At 47.9% G+C, this 22,630-nt stretch overlaps 1 long non-coding RNA gene across 1 annotated transcript in view; it reads left to right on the top strand.

Annotated features, from left to right (window-relative positions):
• LOC106041064 (uncharacterized) overlaps nt 1-22,630 on the top strand; it is a 399,163-nt gene that overhangs the window by 365,751 nt on the left and 10,782 nt on the right. The window contains exon 42 of the long non-coding RNA XR_010825713.1: nt 22,544-22,616. This is a non-coding gene — a long non-coding RNA (uncharacterized lncRNA). The remainder of the gene's footprint in view (nt 1-22,543; nt 22,617-22,630) is intronic.

The following is a 22,630-nucleotide window of genomic DNA, read 5'->3' as shown; positions in this document are numbered from 1 at the left end:
TCATGGCAATCTTTGTTGTGTGTTTTTTTTTTTCCTCTTTTTCCGGAGGCACTCTGAATGTTGAATGCCAGCATCTGTTACAGACCAGAAAACAAGTAAACACTGATATTCCTGGTGGCTTTGAAAGAGCATTTAACGCTTAGCTTTCTACATTTGCCTTTACTAGGAAAATTACTTCGGGATGTGCTTAGAATGCGTACGATGACGAGTGTCTGGGAAAAAATAAAATATAGAAGGCAGCCCCCTGCTACAGACAGGCTGATAAAATCCTCGAGTCCTCCTGCCAGATGTTGACATTTTGATTTGCATAAAGGTAAACTTTTGACTTGACAGCATGTTTAATTTTCTAAAACATCCCCAAGAAATAGGGCATGTTCACAGATAATGAGTTTGCATCATAAGCAGTTTCCATCAGACCTGTATCCTGGCAAACTGGCTCAGAGCATGTTTATTTCTGCTGTTTCCGAGCCCATGCAAGGAGGAAAACAACTCCCAGGGCAGCCAAGGGGTGGCCAGGAGGAAAGAGCAGAGCAGGTGTGCATCAGAGAAGGTACTGAGATGTTTCTCCTTGACTTGTGGAGCATTTCATGTGGGGATGACAGCAGCAACAACCCCAGCTCCAGCTCTCCCCTCCCACCACCCCACTGCAAATCTGCACTCCCACCTTGCACCCTCTGCAGAAATCCAGGCTGGCTCTGCCCTTGGATAAAGCCTCGGACTTAAAACCCTCTGAAGAAGCTGATACCCATGAGGGCATCCTTGTAAGGAAAAGCAAGGACGTAGTCATCTCTTTTCTGGAGGAACTTGAAGCTCAAACAAATCATCTCCCATGGGGGAAAGTGGCCAGGCCCAGAGAGAGGGCTCAGATCTGCCTCCCCCCCAAGCTGGTGACAGCTCCTTCCCGGGGCCCCCCTCTGAGCTCAGGCAGGCTGTAGCGAGCTGCCAAAGAATGAGGGAGAAAATAAAGATCCTTGGATAGGAGGAGAATACTTCCCAGGTAACCTGTAAATCCACTGTGAGGGAAAGCTATAGGTGATGCTGTTTTGGGGTCTCTGTACTGCAGCCCTCTGCTTGCACTAGCACATAAGCCATGCCCAGAGCCAAAGAGTCCTGCAGCATCTCACTAGCTGTTGGCTTTCTGTCTCTGGAGACACAAGGAGACCTGGATTTCTTTTGGGTGTGGACTCGACAGTGCCCATAGACACAACCGGGCTCCCACATGTTGAGATGTCCCAGGGCTGGGGACCCACACGTCAGGACAGCACCATGAGTGTCCCCCCTCTTGAGGTTCTCCAGAGCTGCGGAGGGAAGACGCGGCTGAAATGCAAAGCGCCTTCAGCGCTGTGTTAGCCACTGCTGAGACATGTTACGTAAGTGCAAATTGCTGTTATAAATCATAAACATCAAAAGGCCTTAAGTGCCTAATAATGGCCTAAGTGGCTAATTTGTTTTATGTGCTACTGGAAGAAGTGCTGTAAAGATAGGGAACAAAAAATGGCCCCCATTGTGGTTTGGCCTCTGATACTGAGAAAGAGGAAGGGGGTGGCAGCGAGACGCTGCTCTAGATGTGCAGGAGCATTTTATGTTGATGCCTGTAATTAAAAACACGTCACGAACCCCAGCAAGACCTCCCCTGGAAAGGTGAAGGCAGCTACTGTGGCTCACATCAGGAGCGAGGCATTGCAAGAAGCGCCAAGGTGGTGGCAGGCAGGTGGGGCTGGTGGCTGCGGGCAGCACGAGACCTGTGGCTGTCCCCTGCCCCATGCCGTGGCCACGCAGCTCCAAGTGGGGCTGCACCAATGCTTCGGAGCTGCCACCGCTTTCTCCTGTCTGAACAATAACTGCATGCCCTCAGTCTTGCTTTTAATTGCCTCGTGCCTTTTGGGTTTATGCGGTGCTTTAGAGGCTCTTTCTGGCTGGCTGGATGTGCCTGTGAGATCAGCCTCAAAGAGCCACAGATACCATAATCCAGCCTTTCTGTGCCCTACAGATACGTTCCCCCTGCAGTCCTGATGCTCTTTGGGGTCCATGCTGCCTTTCTGCTCTGCTTGCCCCAGGATAGGCTCAGCTCATTTTGCTGAGTGGCGCAGCTGATGTGATTTTGATGAGGAGCAGAGGAGGTTCCTGCACGGACCGGCTCAGAGCAGTGCTGAGCCCCACATAGACAGAGACCTGGCTTAGGATGCACATAGCCATCCTAAATTTTCCCCATCCTTCTTTTGGTGCTGTGGCTGTCAGGTCCCAAACCCATCCCAGGCTTCTCGCTTCATTGTTGCACCATCAGCAGGAGGAAGGATCATGTCCCCCCTCACTGCTTTCTGTGTTTGACACCTTCACTTGTTTCAGGGGACCCCATCCAGTCTGAGCACACCCATCTCTTCTTGCCTTCATGGATTCCGCTTTCCGTGGATACTTTGGCTCTAATTTACAGTAAACCAGCGGTGTCGCTCTGTAAGGACCACTGAATGATTCCCCCAGGTATTTTCAGTGGGATGCTGGTGGAGGAATATGCTCAGAGCAACTCATTTTGGCAAGATGCCACAGCGAGGGCGTGTGATGGCTGGAGAGAAGCATCACAGCAAGGACCAGGAGCTCAGGGCCTTCCACATGCCTTTGTATCCCAGATGGGTCATGTGGGGACTGCTCCTCCACAAGGAGTTACTTCCCTAATATTTCCACACAAGTACAGATGAGTACAAAACGGTGCTGCTTTCTTGTCATATGCTACCCTGCACAAAACCTTGAGGGAATGGCCCAGGCCATAGCCCTAATTGGTCTGTTCCTCTTCTGATATCCCTGACATCAGGGAGGAAAAAAAGCTTTTTTCCCTGAAATTGCACACCAGTAACCAACATTTTTTTATAAAGCATTTCTTTGATGCTTATCACTTCCATAACACATGTTCAGTGTGCTTTAAGAATGGGAACCAAAGCTGTGGCTGACCTCTGCATGCCCAAAGAGTGGGTAGAAACTGCTGCATGGGGTTTTATTTGTGAGCTTGCAGGTGACACAGGAAAAAAAAAAAACCCAACTTTTACAGCTAGGGATGGAGGCAAACAGCAAAAAACAAATAAATCCGTCTGCAGAAGGGGTCCATTGACCACAGGGCCAGCCTGAAGGGAGACAGAGATGGTGGCGAAGGAGAAGATGGGGGGTCTCCCTTGTGGACAAAGCAAATCTCACCTTCTTAAACAAGGAAAACCAAGATATTTTCCAACTTCTGCACAGGATTCAGCAGTCAGAGATGTCTGAGCAAGGGCGGAACTTTTGGGGAAAGGGAATGAGAGACTTCCCTTGTCCTTGGGGAATACCAGGCCTGGCTGGGATTTGGTTTATTTGGCTGCTCCCTGTGACACAGCAGTTCATTTTGGTTCTCTACAGAACTTAACCCATAGGCAGGCAATCCACAAATGGTGCTGCTCCATCACTGGCAGACCATCAGCATCACAGGTAACTTGCCAGCGTGCTCTGGCCAGAAGACTCGTGATGTCCCTGTGGCAAGAGCAGCCCACGAGGTCTCCTGCTCTCTTGCTCACTTGAGGACAGAAAAACAACATTTCCCACTCCTTGGAGTCCTTTAATGTGCAAAGTCAATTCTCGTCTGTGTAATTTCAGCTCCCAAGACATCCACATCACTAGTTTATGTTATTTTAATTTTATTATATTACTAACTGTAAGTAATAAACCACAAATAATGTGCTTTTTAACTGCTTTTAAGCAGTAGCAGCTAATTATTGATCTATTTTGCTAAATGACAGCGTAGCTGGTGTGTGCTGACAGCAGGAACAAGGCAAGTCTGTGGACCCAAGCCTGGCGGCTGTTCCTCTTCTGCACTGGGGTCATCTTTTTAAGGCCTGATCAGGGGAATCCTCCGGAGCTGGTTCAGCCTCCAGGGCGCAAGGTTTGGTGAGAGCAGAGGCGTCCTGCTGTGGAGGGGCCTCCTGCTCATATCCCATCTGCCTGCCACCAGTGCTGGCACTACGGGACGAAACGCCGAACAACAAGCTCGTGTCTCAGAAAGCCAGTGGTGACCGGCTGCAGATCTGCTCGTAAGGGCTTCAGTCAATTCAGCTCTACAGAGCAGCTGTATATTCACTGAAAGTCCCTTGTAAAGAAACACAACAGAATAAAAATGGCTGTGGGAAGGGGTGGGGTGAAGCAAGGCGGCTCGCTCCAGGCCGAGCGCAGGCAGTGGGTGCCGGAGGGGAGCAGGACTAGGCCGCAGCACCCAGGGCAGCAAAGGCCCGAAGCAGAGGGGCCCTGGGCAGCCTGCTCCACGTGGGCCTGCTGGAGCAGGGCCTGGAGCAGGGACCTCCAGAGGTGCCTCCTAACCTCAGCCAGGCCATGACTGCGGTTCTGTGACCCTGCACGACGCCTGTCCTTCATGCTGGGATAACCAGGCCCTGCTGTTGCCCACTCATCCTTTTCCTCTCCTTGTCCTCTTTGCCTCTTTCTTTTCCCCAGGGTTTTCCATTTGTGTGCCAGCCTCCTGGCACCTGCCACCCCCATCTCTGTGTTCTCCTGCTCTTCCTGCTGCTCTCCCTGCTCCCTGTCGGCCTTTCCCCGGTAACGTTTGCTGCTTTAGTTGTTTACTTTGGGCTTAATACATACCATGAAGAAACCATGCAACCAGCCCAGCCCTCTGAGCAGTCACAGGAATAAGCTGTTGCTAATATCATGTCATATCAAATGAGATTACTCTTCTCCCCCATTAGGCACACTTCTCACCTGTGGATAGCAGCAACGCAGGCACACGTGCCAAGGCCTTCATCCAAAGCCTACGTCAGGAAGTGGCTTTGAATGGGGAGAGCCAACTTCCCTCTGAGGCTGTTGCTTTGGCCTTAAATCCTGACTGTTGAATGGCCGGATTTGGCTTCGTGCTGTGCTGGGTTGGTGACACCTGTCTGCCTGTTTCATGTGTTATTGCTTGCAGCCAGTTACACCTCCTGGCTGTCACAGGGGGCTGCTACTTATGGGTGCTTTCCCCAGCAGGTGTGGCGTCCCTCTAATGATCCAGTGACTCCTGAGGTGTCACAATGGACACTCCTGGGTGGGTCTGTGATGCTGAGCATCTTCGCAGCCCGGTTTGCGTATTAGTGCTGGTCCCTCGATCGTCCACACTCTGCGTGCATGTGCCTGTGCCTTGGCTCAGCTCTGGGGACACAGAGCTCTGACACAAAGCCAGGGGCGATGCTGAGGAGGATTTGCCATGGGGAGCAGCCCCGTGAAGTGGCACAGACAGCGTGGTGCCAGCCCAGCCTCTCGCACGCTGCTGAGCCCTCCCACACAAGGACAGCAGGCACATCCAGCGTCACACCAGGTACCAGACTCCCCTTGTCTTAGGCAGTGGAAAAAAAGCAGAGAATTATGCTTTAAGGCCTCAGAGACACTCCACAGGGCTGGGGGAGGATCTGTTGGTAACTCCCAGGACAGCTGGCTTTGCACCAAGCAGGTGGGAGCCATTCCCATCCTTTGACCAGAGGATCAGGGACTGCTTCCAGAGGTAGATGGATGTAGCCCTCAGGTGCCAGTTTCCTGGCAAAAGGCCTCAAAGATCTCATTTCCAGGGCTTTCAGCTCCTGCCAGGCTTTGTCACTGATGAAGTAACACTGTCACAGGAGGAGGTGTTTTTTCACACCTGCGTTGTTGAGCTGCAACAGGCTGCTGTGGGATGTTATGCAGGATGTCCCAAAGAGGCAAGATACATCCAGTGGTCTACTAGCTGCTGCAGAACGTGTCTGGCCAAAAAATGCCATACACCGTGCAGCGATACCGGGGGGTAAAAGAAGAGCCCGTGCTGCACCTTCCCCTCGCTCTGCTCCGAGCATCTCCCACCGGGCAGGGTCCTGAGCAAGGCAGCCAGTTAGCACAACCCTGTGGGGCAGTTCTTGCACCGACCAGTTCCTTTGGCGTGCACCATGATGGATTTAGGGCTTTGTTTTGCAAATGGACAAAAATTGCCAATGGCATGCAGTATGCTCACAGCATCAGAGGTCAGTGGAAATGGCTCTGCCTGTGCTTTCTGCTTGGACAGGAAAGATTTTCTTTCTTGAATGAATGGGTGAAAATCAGAATTTTCATCATCTGTGAATTATAAGAGGAAAATGTATGTAATGATGGTGGCCCAAAGCCATGCCCCTCCGGCGTGTAGTCTCAGCCAGCTCCACCAGCCAGCCCAAGCTGTTACAGCCTTGGCAGTGCCTGGCTCACCTACCTCCAGATGCAGGCGTGGTGTCCAGGAGGAGCTGCTCAGGACAGGGCATCCTTCCCTCCAAGTCATTTTTCTGGCCACTAGTTCAGCGCTGGGCCGGAGGGTCACTGCGATAGTGGTGATTGAACTGATCCCATCTGACAGGGATAATTGCTGGGTGCGGCTTGTGCGGCAGATTTGTCAGCCTCGTGGCCAGCCTCCAGCTGAGTACATTATCCTGCTTACCTTGAAAAAGGAAAATAATCCCGTGGATTTGCTCTTGCCTTCCTGGTGATTAGTGGGTGTTAGGCTGTGGGCTGGCCAAGGAGTTACTGGTGCATTTGGAGAGGAAGGGGGATGGATATTTTAACACCTGACTGACAGCTCCTGCCATCACATCTCTCATTTGAGAAGCGCGGTGGTCTTTTCTGTGGGTTACACAAGCAGGGCTTTTCTCCTCAGGGGGCAGCAGTCGGGGGCTACATCCTCAGAGCCACACTGGGGGGGTACAAGCCCTGTGCTGAGCCTCAGGGATGCTGCGTCTTCAGCAGGCAGCAGATGCTTGGCTGCTTCTTGGGAAAGAAGGGTTAAAATGTGGGAGTCGGGAAGGGAAAGGTCAAATATGTGAAGGCACTTTCATGTACTTAGGAGAAAAGTGGTAACGGGAGAGCTGTTAAATTTTTTTATAGCTGGCACCTAACAACTCTGGTGTTAAGAATCATGAAACTAATAGCAAGTGGAGGTGTACATTAGTTAATTAGAGGCATGCTAACAGTGAAGCCAATTGAGAGATATTATTTTAGTATTTTTTCCAGAGGGCATATCAAGTCTATTCAGGAATTAATAAACAGATTGTAAAGTCTAAGCAAGCATATTAGGGAAGTGTGTGTGTATATACTGGGTGGATATACTGGGGCTATGCACACTTGTTTGTTTGTTACCACTACATTTGAAATATGTTACTTGTTTTCCATATAGACCTCAGCGGAAGAATTATAGCATATTGGGTTTTTCCAAAGACTCTAATTAAGATCGTTGGAGTTGATGTGTGTTTACTGAAAATATACAGTGTAAATAAGACCTAAAACACCAGCATTCAAAAATTAACCCGTGAATGCAAAGGCGTTTGAAGTGAAATAGCCAGACTCTTCGAGCCAGGCTGGGATGCATATTAGGAGAGATGAAATCACAGTATTCACTCCATTTATTTGAACTCCCGAGTTAAGTTCTCATTGAAAAGGCATTTTAAGAACTATTAAAAGCTGTCCACAGTTAAATATGCATCTTTGGCCTCTCTCTCAGATCTCTCAGCTGCTGTTACAGGTAGTTACATCGTGAGTAAGTGTCTTCTGCGCCATACAAAATGCCAGCGTGGTCAGCAGCAGAACAGACGGCAGCTGTTAGGGAAGACAGGGACCAGCCCATTTGTAAAGTGAAGTTTCCCCATAGCTGGAGGTGGTGATAAGCAGAGGATTTGCTTCAGCAGCATGCGAAGAGAGGGAGCCATTTAAGCCCGAGTAAGGCTTCACACCATTAAGAATTTTCCTAACCTTTTTTTTTTTTTTTTTGCCCCTAACACAGGTTTCATTCCTTTATTAAACCCGCTCGGGCACCTACCTTAACTCACAGTTACCACTTGGTTTTCCCCAGGAAGGCAAGCTGTCCAGCTTCATCTAGTAGTGAGCTCTGCATTACAAAGCCACGTGGTGCTTCATGCCTCATTAGCAGGCAGGGAGCTTCCAGGCTGGAGTCACTGCAGGTATCCAGCTCTCCCGACTTCCTTCCTCGACTCCAATTTCCTATTTTACATTTTAATAACAACAGCGAGGACAAATTATGGCCAAAAAAGTCTGCCCTTAGCGAGCACCTTGGTGCACGGGGCTCCCCCAGCAGACCCGGGTGTAGACACCTGACAGTCCTGTCCCCGGAGCTCTTGCCCAGCCTGGAGACCTCGCTGCTGTCACAAAGCCACCGCTCCCCACTCCATTGTCCCACCCAGGCTGGAGGGGGAGGTGGGACAGATTCCAGCAGCAGAGGAGACACAAGAGAGACAGCAGCCAGAGTCCCTCCTGCGTGGCTGGGGGCAGCCTCGCAACCAGCAAGTAATGAAGATAATGATGAATGAAGGATGCAAAACTGAAAATACTTCTTCCCGTGCTTCTATCGATCTTCCAGCAAAAGGCCTTGTTCTTGACATTTAAAACAGAGAGATTGTTTTAATGTAGTGGCCCTCGCTGAGCTGGAATTAAGCAATTTAGCTCTCAGAGAATCACAAAGACCCTTTTTGCAATCTTAGCCCAAAGGATTTCAGTAGATGCCTGCTTGGTAAACGCTGCCAGAGGAGAGCTGCTCAGAGGCACCGTGAGCCATGGGCATCAGGGCACAGCTTGCTCCTCACCCCACAGGGAGAGCATCCAGGAAGACAGGGAGATAACCTCCAACCACAAGCACCAACACCCTTACTCCACAATCACAGCCTTTCAGGAGAGCTTCGGAGGGACAAGGCCTGAGGCTCAGCCCAAGCACAGGGTGGGTACAGGGCTGAGTGCTGCGGTCCCTGGTGCTGGTGTACGCGGCTCCTGGCCATCGGCTTGGTGAGAGGTACGGAGGAGCCAGGGGTTTGGTTACAACACGGCGGGATTATCTTAATAACTGCAATTTTTCTCTTAGAACAGAAGTATTTTATTACTTTCAACCTAGGACCTGGAACTAATTATGCATGTGTGGTCTGATTAACCATTAATTTACCTCTATTAACTGCTGACACTTACTTACGCATTTACTTATATCACTCACACGGTTGTGTTTCCAGACCCAAGAAGTTTGTCAAGAGACTGTGAATTAGAGCAATATAAGAACCTAACCAGCACCTATCTCAGCAAAGGCCTCAGGAAGCCCTGCAAAAGAACACACCACAGAAATGAAAATTGTTTTTATGCACAGTAACTGGACTCAAACTTATTAGAAAAATTCCAGTTGATTCCAGAAGCTCAGATCTCCCCACCATTTCCCACTGCAGGAGCAATCAGGGGAAAACAGCATTTGATTTCCAAAGGCAGTGGGACCACAATCCACAGACTGTGAAGAGGGAGAGCTTTCATGTGAAATTTGGGGATTTCTGTTCTGTCACAGGTCGGGTGAGGCCATCGTAATGCTCCCTTATGGCCAGAGATCAGGTGAAGTGCAGCCCCCTCCGCAGGTCTGTGCCTTAAAAATGCTTACACCTCAGCTGTTCACAGAACAGAGCTGGCATCCACCTGCCTGTAAGTTTTGTCTGACAGCTGGCTTAGCAACATACGGTGCAATATTAAAACGTGCTCCTTCATTTGAGCATAGCTTTAGGTATCTCTCAGTGTCACTTGGTTGCTTACTACTGTTGTTATATGCAGTGGAGTATGTGAAAAAAGAAACTGGCCCTTGATGTTAATGCCAAAGCTGTGATGTTAACGCTGGTCCGCTCTGCCATTCCAGTTTTATGCTGGTGCAGCTCAGCTAAATTAAACTGAATTGCTCCACTGGATTTTCATCGACTTAAATCAATTATACTAGCATGGAAGAGGTATAAAGGAGTGAAAATCAAGGCCACTTAAAGAAAAAGCACAGTAGATATTTCTTCAGTACATGAACTGTTCATAATCCAATGGATATCTTTTATCCCGTGTATTGATCTTCTTCTCATGAGAATTAACTTGGAGTTAATTTCTGAATTGCCTGACCTCAAGCAGTTAAGCTATTGCAATATAAAAAGTCATAATTCAATAAATAAACCAATAGCCGTCACAATATTTGGCTTCTGTACTAGCACGTCACACTTCCTAACACGACTGGGATCGCAGTGTGCAGAGAGCAAAGGCTTGGCAGAGCCTTTGCCCCATGGCTCAGGGTGCAGCACAAGCGCACAGCACCAAAATGCAGGAGTCACATGCACCATTATCTTGTAACGAGTTCACAAACCAGCCCAGTTTCATCAGGAATTTGGGGCAGATAAAGAAGATGTCCACCCCCAAGAAGAATCAATAAAGGAAAGGGGTGTTTGCTAGAAATGTAAGGAGAGAAGCATGACTCCTTTTCCAGCTGCCAGTGCTGATATTAGCGCGTCTAGCAGCAGCTTGTACACAGCATCCCTTTACAATGGTAGTGGGGAAGCTGGAATGTTGTTCTATCAGACTATTAAGTTGTTGTGTTGGATTACATATAATGCTATCACAAATGACAGAATGCTTGCCTCCCATCAAAAATTTAAAGAGCAATAGACCTCTTTTCAGCTGTCATTGCTGATAACATTTTATGCATGAGTTTATTCAAGCTCAAATAGAGATGCAGCCTGTCAATAAAGAAGCCCTGGCGGATTAGGCATCGAGTATATTAAAGCTAACGGTACTAATGTGGCTATGCAGAATAATCTGACATTTTAAAACTGCGACAAAATGAACCCTCCAAGTTCTCGTTGATCGTCTCACCAAGGCGCGTTTGCCGCTGGGCTTTATGGAGTGGAAAGCAGAGTATGGCAGTACGTAACGAGAGCACGAGGAATGAAACAAGCTGGAAACCGCAGGAAGGTCAGCGCGGGCTCACCCCCCAGGAAACGGAGTGGATGCTGCCGTCTTCTTGCTCTTATCTTGTCTGCTCTGCTCCTTTCTTCCAGGGAAGTGGTAGGGCAACAAATAATGGCCTTAAATTGCCACAAAGGTGACCCAGATTACACATTAGGGAAAGTGCTCTGAGGGCAGGAAGAGTTCAGCACCGGAGGAGATTGCTGGGGAGGGCGTAACGCCATCATCACAGCTCTTTAACAACAGGTTAGGAAAACATCTGCCAGCAACAAGAAGGGGTAGCTGATTTTGCTTTGGAGACCCAACACTATTTTCTGCCATTTACTTTCTAGCTCTCAATAACAGCTATTGCTTTCTTCTTCCAGCAGAAAGTGTGTAGCAGTGCTTGTGTGTTGGTAAACTGCCTGGGCTAAAAATAGTTTATTGAAAACTATAATGACCTGTGGTGTTACAACAGATGGTCTGGTTACACGTTCCTTTCCCCTTCCTATGCCCTTAGGAGGTGTCAGTGGCTCTTGGAGTGCCTTTGAGAGGTGCAAAGTCAGGAGAAAATCTTTCCCAGATCTGAGCATCCAAAACCTGGGGTCTGGCTCTGTAACGGGCCAGTGGCCCCTTCACGCTGCTCTCGGTGATAAAGCACAAGCCTCCACAGTTTTGATAGTTTTATATAGTTAATTAGCTTAAAAAAAATCTGCACACGCTGCCTTCCTATGGGAGAGAAGCAAAGGACGTGCTGCTGTGAAAGGCTTGAGCCTGGCTGCATGGGGTGTGCTGGGTTCAGTGCCACACCGGGTGCATGCACGTAGCTGTGGGGGTATCTGCAGCATCACCAAAAGGATCGGACTCTGGGAGAACACCAAATCCAGACAAGTGACTTATCACCGCAAGCAGGGAACCCCAAAGGTTTGCATCCCTGCAGCAGAGGGGGAGAAGTGCTTGACAATATTAACAGAATGCTTACAAAGATTAAAGGCAGCTCAAGAACAGTAATTGAAAAAAAAAAAGGATTCCCCTGCTATGTTGCACTTGAGCAAGAGATAAGGACCCCCCAAAAAGGGCTAAATACCTTCCTTAAAGGTACCTAAGAGATGTCAGGATACAGAGTCCTCATTGCACCTTTAGAAATGAGCACAAACATTTCTGTGTGGTTGTGTCCCGTATAACCGCAGTGCTCACAGACCTGGCTGCACGGCGCAGGGCTGCACGCCTGGTACCTGCTGCTGCCTCCAGACAAACCTTCCTCACCACGCCGGCTGCCTCAAACCTTGGGAGTTACAAGTGCGAAGGATAAGTCCCCAGTATGTGCAGATGACATTATGCTGAAAAAAAATCTGTTTTCAATAATAGCTATTGATATGGTGGAACAAAGTGTTTGGTTTCTGTAACCGTCCTCTCTGTGTATTTCTTTGGTTATTCTGCGTCTGTATTCTAGGGAAAAAGAATACTTTGAAAAATAATGACAATGTCTCTCAGAAAATAATGAGTTCCTTCCAGTTAGCTGTTGAATTGTTTACTGCCATAGCTGAATAATAACAGCACATCAAAGACGACTGCTGTAATTAAAAGATTTGTGAACATAGGTTAACAAATTAGTGCATCATAATGTGTAATTGTCTAATTAGGACAAAAATGCTAGTTCCACCTAAAAGACTGACAAGAAGAGATTATGAGAGAGAAAATAAAATAGACAACAGCATCGATACTGCTGAACATTGGCAAAGATGTTATCTGCAACTTTATATTTTATCAATAAGTCCCCAGGGGTACCAGCAGTTTTGTGGATTAATTTACAGACAAATTAATTCTGCTGGATGAATCCCAGGAGCAGGTTGAGGAGTCCCCTGGAAAGAGATCTAAATTTGTCAAGGAATGTTTTAAAGCACTTCTCACCACGGTAGTGTTGAGAAGAGCTGAGAGCAGCAGATGCTGTTGCTGAGCACACCGTGAGAGCTCAGGAACCAGGTGCAGTGAAAGGAAAGGTGTGACAGTCCCAGTTTGACTGGTGGGGCGTGGAGGCAGAGTGGGAGAAATACTGATGTTAGGTCAAAGCTAAAAGCAAACGTCCTGAGTGTAATGGGGGGAGAATTTCATTTGGAGAGATGAAGGGCAGCATTTTCCTGCGCTGAGGGACAGATGGCAGAAGGAGTTTGGCTCTGATTCAGGTACCAGATGAAAATCCCATGGTTTCAAGAGGCTTCAGCGCATAGATGCTGAGCTCTCCAGCCAGCTCAGCCCTCACATCAGCATGGGCAGGGCTGGCTGCTGATCTCTTCTAAGGAGCTGAACCTCTGGGAACCAGCCATCCAGGCAAAACAAACAAACCCTGGGTCTCCCTGCACCCCTTTGCTGATGGTGGCAGAGCACAGGGCAAAGCCAGATGCTGAGTGCTCCCATCCAGTGGCTTCAGATAACCAAGGGAAAGGACCAGTGCATGATCCCTGGTGCACAGGTAAGGGCTCAACAGCCTGGAGTACACCCAGGGGAGGATCCAACAGATCCAGAAATAGAATGGCACCACCACAGGGCTCCTCAGCCCAGCCAGGGCCATGCAGGAATGCAAATCACGGAGCGTGCAGAGAAATGTGTGCTGCCACGTGAGAGCAAACGCTGCCCAGTGACTTGAGGAAGTGCATGAGAGGGCAAAAAAAAATGGAGCAGTGTCTGCCCCACGTGGACTTCAGGTGCAACTTGAGTCACAGTGGAGGGAAAAGAGAAGGTGAAAGGGGTTAGAAAAGCAACAGCCATGGATCTTGTTTGTCCAGTGATGACACTGCAAGCCTCCGCTCTATCTTCAGGAAAGAACAGGCAGACAACTCTGGCAGGAGTTAATGGGAGGGCTTGAGAGCACCATCTCCAGCATTACACCTCCTCTACCTAACGCACCTGATGAGCTTCACCAGCTTGTCGCCGTGACTGGCTGCCTCCTGTTTCTCTGGTAGCTGCCAGGGAGAACAAGACCATACAACACCCTCTGAAGCTTTGCCTCAAATAGGGCTATTCCTGCTGTCTTCTTGCTGAGACCTTCTCTGCTCCAGGCTTGGTTTTAAAGGAGGTGGAGTATCTCTCACCCTTGTGCAGGATGGGGTTAGAAAGCCTCACCTGGGAGCAGGAGGGTGCTGAGCATCAGGAGCTCTGCAGAGGGTCCTGCAGCTGCTCCTGGCATCTGTCAGAGCAGCAAAGCTCCTTTGTGCTCATTTTCAAGGTGTGTTTGTATTGAAGCCAGTGATGTTTAGCAAATAAACATATTAATAATCAAGGATTTAATAAGTGTTGTGTTTATGCCTCTTTGTATTTGCGTATATGTATGAGCTGTAGTATGTTTTGTTATGCTCTGAGAAAACCAATTCTAGATTGATGGTAAGGTATTTTCTGCAAAGCTATCTTAAATTGAAAAACACACCTTTCCGAGGAAATGAACATTTTTGTGAGTTTTCCTCTTTCCACCAGTGACACCCCAATGGGATAAGGAGTGTGGAACATGCAGATTTGTCAGAAGCCATACAGCTTTGTGTTGCCTCAGTAGGGCTTTTTTGTTCCCTCTTGATTTGGGAAATAGTTGTTAATCACTGCTTAATTTTAATTTTAAATGGGGTATATTCATAGGACATGATTCCATAGGAAAGAAAAACATAGCAATTGAACTTTGAAACAGTTTTGTGCAACAATTGAAACCATAGCAATAAACACAACCACATGAGTGTTTACAAGATCAGAGCCTTAAAAAAACTAATGAGCAATAAATAAATTAGAACTCTAATTATCTGCCTAAATTCAGATCTGGTGGAGGAAGAAACCCATTGACTCATGGGATTTTTCTTCTGGTTAGCCTTGTGGATGGAGCCCAGCATCTGCTAAAACCCGTCTCAGTTGCCAAATTAATTGCTGCTGCTGCTCCTCTGAACCTAGCACCCTTCGGGTGCAGCCTCTGTCTGCAGAGAGCGCGGGTAGGTGCTGGGGTTGCAGGCACCATGTGTGCCCAGCTGAGCGCTCTGCGGTGTTTGCAAATGCTCCTGTCTTAATCTGGTGGAATAATGTTTGTTTATGTCATCCCTGATGTGAGGAGTTAATTCCTTTGTGAGCTGCTTCTGGTGTGTTGGTAAACAAGGAAACTTGCAAAGTAAATTCACAAGGCAAGGAAGTTTGACTTTGGTTCTGGCTTTTTTTTTTTTTTTTTAATTTTATTTTATTTTTGGCCATATGCTACCTATTAAAGGTGATTTATCTCTTCTTTTTTTTCTCAGCTTTTATAATGTTTCAAGGAAACTTCTCAGTGAAGCAGTTGGAGAACACAGTACAAGTATTAATACAAATCAAATTCCTGTAAGCTTAGCGACTGCTTAGACAAAAAACCACAACTGGTAGTATATGATTCATCAAGTCTTTGTAAGCATACACGCATCCCAGAGAAAGAGTTCTACTTAGTAAAAATCCTTTAATAAATTAGAGAAGCTGAAGACACATAAACAACACAAAGCCCTTCAGTTTGTATCATGCTGTGGTTTAGATAACCTTTACTATAATACACTATAAATCAGAGGATCCCACAATCCTTGTGTGTCTTTGCAAATACCAGAGCAGACTTTTGAAGCCGTGGGCCAAGGCTAACCAGACATGATGAAGACACTGAAGTGCTGCTGGTTTTGTGGACATGAGGGAAACTAAAGGAGAGAGAGCCCCTGTTATAAGTCGCCCCTTCCAGGTATTGGAAAATCCACCCTGGAAAGAAATGTGGGAAATCCTCTTTCATTAGTTCTGCTGCTCAAGCTTCTGGGTTTTCTATATAGGTCAAAGCTCCTCCTCTAATCTAGAAGTGGATTCCTAAATGTATCTTTTAGGCTGGAGCTGAGGGGTGGGGGGAAGTGCTGTCTGACCAAGACCCTTCATAATTTGGGGGAAAACTTGGCACAGAAATCTCTGCCTCGAACATGTGACCTGATTTCCAGCGGGTTTGCGAGCCCATATGTTTTGATGGGTGCTTAGTACTTTCGGTGCCTTTCAATTTCTAAATATGGACTTGGGAGCCTAATTTTAACCACGTACTTTTGGAAAATGTTGGCAATAGTTTAAAGAGACTGTCTAGACCAGCACGCCTTGCTGCAGCAGATTGCTCCGAGTGATTTATATATTCCTGGTGCTCGCCGCCTCTGATGCCTTTTCAGTGTCTTACAGCTGTTGCATTTATGCAGCACTCTTTATCTTGACCTTAGCCCTCGGATTTCTCAGCTATTCTACTCTCTTAACATCTGGGCCTGAAAGGTCACTAATTTACCTTATGCTTCCCTGCTGTGGGTGCCGTTGGGTTGAGTGGGTACATTTTGAAAAATAACACTCTGTTGGTGGGCTGCCTTTGCGAAGGTCTCTCTCCCCTCGGCATCATTGTGTTACCTTCTCCCACTGCAGCAGCTCGAAGTCATCAAACATCTGCCCTCAAGAGCATTGGAGTGTACTTGTTGGCTCCTTATGTGTTAAAGCAGCACACCAGGTATCCAGTGTGCTGGTATTAAATTGCTTTTGCAGCTTGCCTGGAGAATAGGGAAGGGAGCTTTATTTGTACTAACACCCTTTTAATGCATCTCAAAAGACCATAATAAACATCTCCTGGCCTGTAAAAGGAAAATATATATCTAGAGGTTGTGGTAAATTATGAAATACTGGTATACCTAATAAAAATTCTATCTCAATCGTTTAACATTTAGTGAAATGTTAGATGATGTGAAACCAGGCCTGGCGTCATTTCAAGACCAGGTCAGTAGTGTCACTTGGGGAAATTATGAGAACTTCCATTAACTTTGTATTGGCAGATCTCCCAATCTATTTCACTTCTATACATTTTTAGCACCACCGTGAGCAACACAAAGTGTCATTTCTCGCATCTGAGAGCCAGACAATGTCACGGAGCCTCTCTGCATCCAGGAGGCTACTTCAGAAATTAACAGGTCAGATCTCTCATTGATTTTAATAAAGAACTGTTTGTGGCAAAATTCTTGATTATAGAAACTGATGGCTGCTTTGGGCTTCCTGTCAAGGCCAGCACAGCAGGACAGAGCTTTAAAGCGTGGGAAAAGAGTGAGGGAGTATTAAATCAAACAGATTTTGGACATCGAGGACCAAATTCTGGCTTGTTTTTGAGGGCGCTGAGATTCTGGTTTCACCACACCAGCCCTGAACTGGGATTCACAGACAGAAGTAAGACCCAGTGCCCCGGGCAGGAGACACTCGCAGAACTTTGAAGCTATTATCTGAGCTATTCTCTTCTCCTATTTTCATGTAAAAAACCCCTTTTCCTCCCATCCATTCCTCTTCCCAAATTTGCAGACAGATGACTTGTTTTGGAACTCGAACCAGTTTGTCTGGAAAGGACTTTCCATTGGAGCCTGAGAATTGGAGCAGACTTTAAAGTGGCTGGTAGTATTGTCAGAAAAGAGGTATTTGGCAAGTCTTTAATATCATGCTTGCCTGGAACTGCTCTCCTCTTTAATTAACTCAGTAAAAATCCTCCAGTTACTTCATTTTATTTGCTTAAACCACTACAGAAAAATAAATGCATACAAAACCGATTAATAAATCCATAGAAATGTACTGTTGTTTACTGCTATGCAGCAGAGCACTGAGCTCCCTCTACATAATTCAAGCTCCAGGCAACAAAGGCAGTTGTGAAAGCCCCCTGTTTTGACACAAACGTAAAGGTGGAGTATCCCCTCGGAGTGAAACAGGCTGTGGTTTGCAGCTTGTCTTCCCAAGGAAGCCTCGAGGTGGGTATTAATAATTTAGGTTCAAAGCAGAGTCCAGGATTTCTCAGGCTCGGCACATGTGCACCTCCTGGGATGTCTGTACCATGGAGCCCGACCCGTGCTGGGAATACCCATCCCTCCAGCCGGGGAGCTATGGCTGAGCCTTTAACTCTGGAGGCCCCGCTCCCTGGTGCTCCAGCCCCGATGGGAACAGCTGCCAAAAAGATAATGATGGTGACCATTCGATTGCAGGCAGGTTTTCACCCCAAAGTCCCAATGAGCGAGTGGTCCATGGCTACATCAGTCATATTTAAAAGCAGTAAGTGCTTGTGCTGACCGATGCCGAGGAAGTGCTCAGCAAAGACCTCCCTGCCGCAGCAGCCCCTTGGTGGCCCCGGTGGCACCTCCAGCCCTGCCACATGCTTCCTGAGGACCATAGCGTGCAAAGGGGGAAATATTTCCTTAGTTTGCTAAACTGATGTTCTGGCATTTAGCTTTAAGTATCTTCTATTTCCCGCAGCATCTGACCTTTTGCTTTCTCATATGGCTATTGCTCGGCTCCGCCAGCAGAAAGCAACAAGCAGCCATTATCAGGCTCATCTCGCCAGTGCCGGCCATTAGCGTTAATCATCTCCTCCTCCAGCCCTCCTCTCTCCTGCTCCGGCTCCCCTGCATCTCCTCTTAGCAATGAGCTGCTGGCACACGATGGGAGAGAGTGTGCAGCGAAATAAGCAATGATGCAGCAGCACCGTGATAAAAGGCCGGTCGTTTCGAGCCGCCAGCGCGACTGCACTTCTCTCCAGCGGGATGCAAAAGAGCCAGGATTAAAGCGGGGGGCCGGGCGCCATAGATCATCTTGCTGTAATTTCCCTCAGGACCGACGTGAGGACTGCAGCGAGACGCGCTAGTGGTGGCACATTAGTGCTGCCATGTTGCAGGACATGGATAGTGCTGGACATCTGTCCGGTGGTGCACGGGGGCATGCCGAGGTGTTTGGGGCCAGGGAGATGGTGGTGCCATGGGGTATGAAGGGCTCGCTTCGTGTGGACAGGAAAAGGAAGGGGGGAAGAGAGGTGAGGGGGAGGAAAATGGGAGGAGAAAACATGCTGAAGGTAGTAGATAAGGGGGGATAAGAGAGGGAAGGAAGTTGAGTCTTAAGTATAGAAAGGCACAGCTGAGAGTGTGAATGAGGGGCTGGACTGGGTAGGAAGCAATGGGGCTTTATCTGGAGGTCAAGAAAAGGGAGGAAAAAAACAAAAGCTCAAAGGCAAATGCATGCTATGGAAAAATAGGGAGGTGTATGGAGAGACGGGAGCACTCTGACGTACCAACCCAGCCTTGGCCATGCGGATTTTCCATTTTGTCTTGGCCAAGAAAAGGAGAGGAGCCAAGGTCGGGAGGTGGGGGTGTTGTAACGTGGCTGGAAATGACAAAGAAGAATAGGTGTGAGGGCAGCAATGGAAAACAGGTGGGGACAGCACTGTTGGAAAGCAAAAGCAATTTTATCTTGTAACCGTGATCTCACTCAAGCTTGACAGTTAGAGAAAGAAGAGGAAAAACACTTTCCTGTTGTAAAAATTCGTATGTACGTAAATCACGCAGCAAGCTTTGTGCACGTGGTTCGGTGTGGCACGGCTGCTAGCAATCCTGGAGGCTTCTCACTAAGGCTGGGATAATCGTGGGTGATGCTGCTTGCTTCCCAGCCTTTGCCTCTCCTAACTTTGAGAGTAGTCATCTCTTGGGGCTGAACTGCCACATCCATAGGTAAGGGGAAGGCAATTCCTCTGCGTTAAGGCTGCGGATGCCAGCAGTGCTTTGTGCGAGCCTGGCCCCAGCCAAGCTAAGGTGGCCTTGTACTTCCAGCTGTGACTGCACCACTGCGTGAAGTGCCACAGATGTGCAGCTTTCTCGGGAGATGAGGTAACGAACTCGTGTGGGAGCTAATGAAGGTCATCATGAGAGAGCAGTAAGAAAAATGTCTGCTGCTGGGAGACTTCTCACCAGGAGTGCTCAGACTTCAGCACTTTCCAGTCTAAATAAGATGTACACTTCCCTGACCTTGTCTTCTCCAATGTAAACGCAGAGCAGGATGTACTTAGAATTAAGATAAATAAGGCCTTACCCAAATAAAACACTGGTCTGCAGAAACAAATCTCCTCCAAGGAAGAGGGTGAGTGGAGGCCGAAACTGATGCTTCTCTATGGCAGAAACCTTAAATGCTTTAGAGGTGAGGGCAGTGTGGACTACAGTATTAATAAGTGCATTTTAAGGTGGAAGATGCTCCTGCAAAATCTTGTTGGTTTTACTATTTCCATCCTATTTTTTTCCTTAGTATATAATTTATTTCTGTACTACAACTTTATTTCTAAGGGCACTGTGGCTGATTTTGTGTGTGAAGGGGGTTAAACGTGCTGAAGACAAGTGCAGCTAATCTTTGGGGTAGTAGATGTAAAATCAAAGCATCCTGGAAAAAAAATTGCTAGAAAACCACCTTGGCTGATGCCAAATGGAAGTGAGTTCGTTTTGCCAATGGTAGTATTCCCGGCTCAGCCTCTTGTGACTGTGCACCCTTCTGCACCTGAAGGCAGGGATGGGGGTGGCCATGCAAGAAGACACATTTCTGTCTCTCTTCTTGGCCACTGTGGCAGAAGACAGAGGCTGAAGTGCTTCTCCAAGCTTCTCCAAGCTTCTTCCCCTGGGTCTGGGCATCCCCCGACGGGCAAAGGGCTGGGGGAGGACCAGGGCTGAGCCCCAGGTTTTGAGCACGGCATGCTGGTGAGGGAGCTGAGAGCCAGCTGAGAATGGGAGAAAGCGAGGAGAAATGATTTGTATTACAAATAAGGATGTGAAAAGGGGTGGAGGAGCCCTGTCAAAATGTAAATGTGCAATTTGCATAATCGGGCAGCCAGGATTAAACGAAGCACAGAGAAGGATAAGGATTACACGGAGGGAAAGAGAAGGGAAATGAGAGCAGCACAGAGAGAAAACACTGCAGATAGATATAAAATCTGAGATAAGCAAGAGCAAAAGGAGAAGTTGGAGTACTCAAAGGCAGCGAAAGGAGAGGGAGCTGAGAGGAGGAGGGGTGTGAGTTACTAATCCAGGCTGTATCTGAGCTAGTTAGGAAGTGTGCAAATGAATTTTAAAAGGAGCTCGAAATCCAAGAGGGGTGTCAGCTGGGAGTTCAACATCCCCTTTAGTGGTGACCTTGAGCACCTGGACCACAGCTACCTTGCAACCAAATACAGCACTCCTGAGTGGTTCCTTCAAATCTCATCCGTAATTAGTTTTGCCTTTGATGAATGGCCATTCTCCACCAGGATATCTGTCAGACATCAAAATCACACAGGCGGTGGCCTCTGACAGCCTTCGTGCTGTCCCCTGGGGCAGACAAAGTGGTGGTTGCTACTGCTGGTGTCTGCTTGGCTTTCCCCAGGGGCTGTTGGCTGAACTGCCTGCACCCAGCGAGCTCCCAGCTGCTTGCCCTACTTGGTGTAACCACTCTTGGAAGCACCCTGCCCTCTGCCCTCTCCTCAGTGCCGGAATTCCTCCTTCAGGTTATGCCAGACCAAGGGACCTTCAGTGTTCCCTGCAACCACCCCACAGGTCTTCTCGCCCATGAACTCACCTCCCTAGGGCTCATTTCTCCGTAGAGAAGCTGGCTGTGGTCAAGCTGGGCTCAGAGCCACGTATATCTGTGGCTACGCATAGCCATAGATAGGGGCAAATATGTAGTGCTCCTTTTAAGACTTGTTCTGTGCTGATGTCTAAGGGCAGGAGTTGCATTGTGCTGGCTACTGTGCAAATGTAAAACATAAAGAGCGCTCACTGCTCCTGAAAGCTTGTGTCTGATGGGGAGGAAAGAGAGAGCGAGCGCAGGCAGGGGAGCGCGATGAACACGGCGGGATGGGGATGTGGCATGGCATGGCCAGGGGCTGCCTGCTCCTTCCCTGCAATAAATAGGGGCTCTGCTCAACTCTGGTGGCTGGAACAGAGAAAGTCAGGTAGTGCTTCATTAATATGATGTACACGGCAAATATTGGCTGATTTCCTTTATTGCCAGAACAGAACTCACCAAAGTGACTCTCAACTCAGAGAAATGGGGGAGCAAGAGAAGCTGTTGGTGGGTATGGGTGTTCAAAGAGAGGTTGGGCTGCTCATGCATTGTGTCTAAAATGCAAAGGAGCCTTTCTCTTACATGTGTCCCTTGTTGGCTTGTTCCTTAGCACTCTACATTTGGATTCAGTAAAAATGAACCTGCTCTGTGAAGGGTGATAGAAGATGGGGGAGGGATTTTCTCTTTCTAACCTTAAAAACGTGGGGTACAGATCACTTCCCCTTTTACTAGAAAGGTTATGGCAGTCCCACTGAGGGGCTACAAGTAAACCCCGTGAGTGAAGCCTTCCAGGTGGACAACTTGCCACCAGGAGCCGGGGTTATTCAACATCATCTCTGCAGTTACTTTCTGGCAGGTCAGTATGCCACCTGGGTACTGATCACCACTCCCAGTGTCTGATCCTGTCTCGTGTTCTGGGGTTTCTGTTCCCACGTTTCCCCTGGAATTCCTCTTAATTCAGCCAAGCCACCCAATCTTAGTCCTTCAGCCAGGCATCTCAGGGAACGCACTTGTTCAGTTCTCCTAGAGCGTTTGAAGGGAGAAGCTAGGTAAAAGTAGAATAGAGGAAAATGTGAATCCAGCCACAGAAGTGAAATTAAGTGTTAACAAAGAACACCACCACAAGGCTTTGCACACTCAGATTGTAAATCTCTTCCTATCACAGTTACTCAGTTCTCTTATTTTATGTAGTGTCACATTTGACTTATTCTCCAGCTATTGTAGAATGTTTCAGACACAGCAGGAACTGAACTTCTAATAAAATAGTAACAATAAAAAAAACAGACTACCCGTCCTCGACCATTATTGAGAAGCAGAGCATGAGGGGCAGGGAAGAGGAGAGAAGAAGGGAGAAAGGGAAAAAGAGGAGAAAACACGACCCTGTCCGACTTTGGTATCCTTCATGGACCACTTGCTTTTCTGCCTTATTCCTTTTTCTTTTTTTTCTCTACAGGCAGGCAGTATTGCCAATTAAGTAAAGCTACTGGAGAACTTGAGGTCGAAGATCTATAAAACTGAAAAAGCAGGTATTCCTAAACTT

The sequence above is a fragment of the Anser cygnoides genome, chromosome 18 (assembly GCF_040182565.1).
Source record: "Anser cygnoides isolate HZ-2024a breed goose chromosome 18, Taihu_goose_T2T_genome, whole genome shotgun sequence".
NCBI lineage: Eukaryota > Metazoa > Chordata > Aves > Anseriformes > Anatidae > Anser > Anser cygnoides.
This window is presented reverse-complemented; position numbering and strand designations above follow the sequence as displayed.